Raw genomic sequence first — 6,636 nt, 5'->3', positions numbered from 1 at the left:
AAATTATCAGCAAACAAGCACCAAATAGACCAGTGGTAGAGCTTTACAAAAATGAGTTTTCTAAAAAAAAAAGGATGACTTACACCAGAAAAAGAAAGGAGTATGAAGAAAGGAAAATCTTGCTTTGTGTAAGCTGTTTCATCAACAAATTTTTTGTTCTGATGGAATGCACATGTTGCACAACAAAACAAAATACACTCCAAAAGAAGTTGTAGCAGGTCCAGGAAGAGCTGTACTTCCCAAAGAAATAACTCTTATGAAAAGTGGCCTTTTCTGTGGACACTTGTTCCATTTATTTTTTCTCTTGACTCATACAGCCATTTTTAGGAGGAGGATTTACCAGCCAAGATAAGCAGAGTGCCATCCTGAATTTAGGCACAGTGTCTTGAGGTTTTATGCTGCAGAGATGAACTGCAGGGAACCCTTTGGTCAGCTCTGTAACTGAAAGCTGGACTTTGCTATTGATGATTTTGCTGTCGTGGGGCTTTTTCTCCTTTTCGTTGTGCAGGGAGGGCTTAAAAGAAGAACAGTGTTATTTATGTGGGGATTTACTCTACATTTGCCTCCTCTTCACTAAGAGTTAGGCATTCCTTTTTCAAATTTTCAGTGTCTGATGAGCACTGAAAACCAATCACTTCAGGGGAACGTATGACTGAAAAGGCAGCTAGATGCTCCTGAAGTTGCAATGGGAAGTGAAGGACATCAGGCCAGCTTTTCAAAACATTTTTGTGGCTGAAGAGGGAAAAAGGCTCTCCTAAAAAAATCCACATGATATTCAAGCAAAGTAGGAACTTGTTACCTGTTAATTTTAATTAAGAGTTAAGCACCTGATAAGGTTTTTGACTGACCTTAAACAGTTTGAGTGTCTACCTGTTCCTTTGGTCCCCAAAATACTTCTGGAAATACAGTCAAAAATAGATGCCACCATGCTTTGAGTTGGAAACAGAAATGGAATTTTGTGGAATGTGATACTTTAAATGTTTATAAGGTAGAATTGCTGTGTGAGAAAAATTCACAAGAGAGAGTTGTGCGTATGTTGACAAAACCATTATCTGCAACAATTCTGCATCTGTGTTCGGGAGACATTTGCCTTGTGTTCAATTGCACAAAAAATGACAAGGAAAGTTTCTAATGGAAATTTGGTTGGTTTTTTTTTTTTTTTTTGTCCGTTAAGAGGTGGAAGCAGACTGTTCACAGACTGTTTGGCTATGGAACTCTAATGTTCTACTTATTTTCTGTTTTGCTTGCTAGGGGATGAGTCATCTGTTTCTGCATCATTTAGGACAGTGTGAAATCGAGTTTGCAGCTCTTGCTTGTCTGGCTCCTCAGTCAGCCCCCGTGTCTGAGGCTGGTTGAAGTTGGTATGATGTGTTACTGCTGCAGAGTGTTGTGAAAGTCTCTTCTGTGCTTTTGGCTGTTTTTTTTTAGATATAATAGGTCGAAAACTCTCAAGGAATTTTTTAGAGCTCTTAGGAGCTGGGACAGTATCTGTGTTTATAGCTGAAATAATGGGACATATGTGTTGGAATCGAGGATAGTGATGGCTGGCTTTCCAGCTAGTGCCATTCTAGACCATATGTTGCCCTTAAGGATTGTCCTGAGTAATTAAGTGTCTCTGATGAACGCTGGCATCAGTGATACAATGGAGAGGACTCACTGCATTACGGGGAACTGCACTGTTGTACCTAAAAGTGAATGTTGGGAGGAACTGCTCGGTGCTGTGTTTGAGTAACTTCTTTGCTGTGTTGCTGTAACATATTTTTGTAGAGGAAAAGGAGAGAAAAGTGCCATTTTATGGCACTTTTCTCTCCTTTTCCTTTACAAAAATAAACTTGGAAATGTCAGCATCAAGAATGGCAGCATGTTTCTTGACAGGATGAGTGAAAAGATCACACAGTCATTTCACAGAAGCACTGCTGAGTTGTGTTAACTTCTTGTGTGTGCCCTTAACATGCCCAGCTGGAGAGAAGCGTTGGAAATTGTAATGATTCTGGATAACAAGCATCAGTGTTTTGGTAAGAAAATATAAATTGAATCACGCTGATTTAGAATTAGAGAAGGGGGAGAGTCTTGTTGCACTGGATTGAATATAAAGTTTCAGAGCTCTCCCCACGTGCTTTGGTTCTAAGCCCCACCAAACCATAACGGTGACTGCACTGCATTATAAACGACACCTTTTTGTAGCAAGGCCACTGACTCACACTAGGGACAAATTTGGTGGGAACATCAGGACAGGGAGGAGCTTTTCAGTTGAAGTGTAATTTCAAATTTCAGTACAATTTTGCATAAGCCCTTTCTTCATCTTTTCTCGTGTTTCAGTTCTGCACGTTTGCACTGTCGCTTTGTGTAGCTGAAAGGGGAGGGGAAAGAAAGACCAGTCGAACATTTTCAGGAAAACTTTGGAAGTGAGACCAAAATACCGATCAAAGCCTTTTTAAGGACTGCACATCTTTGCAGTGCACTGCTGAGAGCAATGCTCTCCATGTTTCTGCCCAAACAAGTTCTAAATGTTTGCTACTCTATAATGCCTGTGGACCCATAAATAACTGCTCACGCCTCTGCTCCAATCTTTAACTGCCAAATAGCTGAACATTTAGATAAAATATTTAAATTTGAAATGCTCTTGTTACAATATTGGCCTTTTAATTTGCTCAGCGTTAGAACAGCGGCGTTAATGAGACAAATGGTCTCTTGTTATGTAAATACGTGTAGAGTCAATAACCACAGACCATTTCTTATCCTTCTTTCCTCCACTCCTTTAATGAGAATGTTGCCACTGAAAAATGGTATTTCATTTTGCCTCCATGGTGTGGAAACTTGTCAGGTGATCCTATTGAAGGGTTTGGAGAAGAACTGTCTGTGTAAGTGTTCAGTGTGGATATTTATAATTAGCTATTAATATGAAGAAACTGCTGGTCCTGGTAATAAAACACATGGTACTGGTGGGACTCTGCTTTTGTGGGTACTTTTGCTAGACAGGAGTAAATTATTTAAATGAATATTTGCTTTGCTGTTAAAAAACCTCCTGGAAACAGCAATAGCTGTACCACGTAGATAGTATTCCAAGACAAATGTGCTACTCACAGAGGATGAAAGGATGAATAGCTGCGAGTCTGTTATGTGATTACAGATGAGGCTGTCCAAAAAAGACTATAATGCAATATGATACATACTGGGGAATTTTATTAATGTTGTAATGGAGGACTGTTGCTTTTTACTGTCAACTTCAGTTTCACATAGCAGAGTCAACCAAATGATTGATGCAAGTGGATGCATCTGGTGGAGCACATCATTCATGTCATGCCAGTAGACCATCAATCACCCTCTACTGCTCAGTCCCACGGGAGATTTTCAGGGATCTAATGCACCTTCTTGTTGTAAGGTATTTGCCATTCAGCCCCCTCGTGCTTCTTTCACAATCAAACTGTTACACAGATCACACTGAACATCTCCTTCTCATCTTTCAAAGCTGGACTGTTGCAGAAATGCAGACCTGCAACCCCAACTCTGGAATTTCAAGTCTGGTTTCCGTGGCTTAGGTTGTAAGAGTTGCTCTTAGTCCACGTGTTTCCATGGAGTATTCCACCGGTGTGGGATGAAATGGGAACAATGATTTGTTCTGGTTTAAACAGAAACCTCTCGGAATGAAAACAGCCAAGTTTATGCACTAGAAAGGGGTAAAGAAAATCTGAGTGGCACGGACAAGACAGAGCACGGCTGTTTGGTATTTCTTCCATTTTAAGAAGTAGGAGAAATTACATTATAATAGCAAGTAGCAGCTTCAAGCAAACAAAAAAGAGGTGTTTTCTCAACAAGGGACAGAGGCTGTTTTGTTTATGTTGATCCCTCAAGTCACTGGAGAGTTTCATGGAAAAAAATATGGTGAATATCAATCCAAAGATAACATATTCTGGCTTCAGCTACAGCCAAGTAAAGTCTGGCAGAACACTGGTATAATGTTAGTCATGGAAATCACACAGGGTGGTATTCTCATACATGACACTGCAGAATATATCTGCTGATGGAATGCTCTGGCAACAATAAAGGCATTTCAAAAGACTCATTAATACCATTGATTTTATAACACTAATAACTGATATTCAAATACCTCTTTAGGTAATAGAATCTGGCTTAATTTATGTTCTTTCCTGCTGGCAAAATATTTTGTTATCTATTAAAAAATCTTGGATTTGTAGAATACAGGAACAAAAAAATTACAGTCCCTGGACACACCTGTATTTTGTACAGATTAGATTAGATTAGATTAGATTAGATTAGAGCTCAGATCAAATATCTAGTCTTCAAGTAGTGAGTTAAAGGTTTTATACTCTTAATTGCCCCACTAAAACTAATGTTTTGAATTCTTCATATAAAACAGAAATCAATCTGTTTTCCAAATGAAAATACAATCTGTATATAGCTTATTCTATCAAACATAATCAATTTATAAAAAATATTAGTGCTACTAATTTTTCTTCTTTCTCATCCTTTCCTCTCCTCCTACTCTTGTAAGACCATCCTGTTTTCTTTACATGCCACTACAAAAAGTTGCAGTTGGTTGGGGCTCTGAGCAACCCGGTCTAGTGGAAGGTGAAACTCTCCAATGACTTGTGGGATCAACATAAACAAAACAGCCTCTGTCCCTTGTTGAGAAAACACCTCTTTTTTGTTTGCTTGAAGCTGCTACTTGCTATTATAATTAATTCTCTGTATCTCCAGCAAGGATAAGCAGGCTGCTCATGGCTCTACATGTTGCTTCTTCTGTTTTCACAGTAAGTTTGGCCATCCCAAACTTGCAGGCTCTGAATTTTTGCTCCCTTGCACCATGACTGCTAAAAACGTGGTTCTTTCTCTCTCTGCTTTTTCTGTAAAGCTGAAACTTCATACTCACAATAAGTGGTAGAGAGACAGAAAGTGTGTATTCCTTCTGTGTGTCCTTCCCTGAAAAGCCACAGAACTATGAAATGGAGCAGTGAGTTCCCCAGTCATCCTCAGAAGATCATACCTACCTAGAAAATGCACACAAATCCCAAACTGGGGCAAGTGAAGGAGAACAATCAGCCTTATGGAACACCTTGGCCTTTATTCTTCAGCTTTTCTCACCCAGAGTTTTCTGGACTGAGAATAAAATCAACACTGAATTTAACTTTTAGAAATGGTGCAATGCAGCTTTTTGCCTTTCCACTCACACTGCTGCTGTGGGCACTGGCCTTTCCCTACAAATAAAAAAAATGCCATTATCTGGAAGTAATGCAGTTCTGCAGAAATACAGAGCTGGGATTGGCAAACCACAGCTGAGATTCTGTGCAAGATCAAGAAGGCCAATATGAAATTTGATTCCTGAGTAGTAAGCAAATCTGCACATGAATTCACTGTGAAGGTCTTGGCTACGAAGTGGTTATGGAAATAGTCAGGGTGGCTGATGTTTGTCAAGTGATTGTTGGATGTTATGCATTCAGCGAGCATCTGTTTTATGGAGAAAGTTTGAAGCTGCATTTTTATGGTACATTTTTAATTGTTCAAGGTTTGCATGGTTCATTTTATACACATCAGTTGGGAAGCATCGTCGTGAAAGCAACGAATGAACATAATTTCCTTTTCCAAGGGAAAGGGTTGCTGCAGCAGAGATAAGAGGCTACAATTATGATGACAAGCAATTGAGCTGATTTGAAGCCAATGTATTTAAAGTTAAATATTTCTGAAGTTTCTGTATTTTCTGTCCATGAGCTGTGGAAGTTCTTTGTGAGCTTGCCTTTTCTGCATAATTAGCAGCAGGTTACATTGCTTCTGGTTGATAAGCCATTAGTTATTAGTATAGTGCTAAATCTGCCCTTGTACCAAATGACCCAAAGGGGAAAAGCTGTCTGTTTGATGACAATAATAATAGCTTTTAACAATTGGATTTACTTAGCTAGATGCTAATTGATCCACTTACAACCTTCTGCAAGAAGAGTTTGTGAATGTTACACAAGACTGCAGAGAGCTGCAGGCAAAAATTAGAAGACAGCTGGTGAATTAAGGGTTATGAACTGCCAGGTTCTATTGAAGGAAAACTACGTTTCAAAAAAGGTCTCAGTCAGTGCTGAACATTAAAAGAGTTATGCAAAGTTTAACTTTGGATAGTGGTGTCACTATCCAAAATCACTTTATTACATAGTTATTATTTTCCATTATTTCCCATTGTTCTCTTGCTTTCATTGAGACTGAAGAGTGGAGAGATACCTGGAAGGTGTCCATGATTATGAAATCCATAATTAGGAACTTGCAGGAAAGAAGTTTCTGTGTCCAGTAATCTTTCTAGAAAAACAAATGACTGATGCACTGAAATTTGGCAACTGGGAAACCCCCAACCCTGCGTAAAATGACAAGGAGCATTTTAAGTAGAAACCATTTGCAATTTCACTTAAGCAGAGAAGTGTTTTAACCCGAGATCCACAGGTTCCTGATCTTTCCCCCTCTCCTAGTACCTTTTTGTCTTATTTAATTGTAACCTGTTCCACTCCAAGTACAAGAAAACCGAACCACCAGTAAGTGCTGGTCTATGTGTGGATCAGGAGGGATATCCATCCAGCTGTGCAAACACAGCTACAGGGCTAACAAACTATTCCAGGAGAGAAAAACAGCTTCTGCATGTTT

The sequence above is a fragment of the Empidonax traillii genome, unplaced genomic scaffold (assembly GCF_003031625.1).
Source record: "Empidonax traillii isolate 1590-97213 ecotype Southwest subspecies unplaced genomic scaffold, ASM303162v1 scaffold143:size1492093, whole genome shotgun sequence".
NCBI classification, from domain to species: domain Eukaryota; kingdom Metazoa; phylum Chordata; class Aves; order Passeriformes; family Tyrannidae; genus Empidonax; species Empidonax traillii.
The sequence above is the reverse complement of the archived record's forward strand: the minus strand, read 5'-3'. Positions refer to the sequence as shown.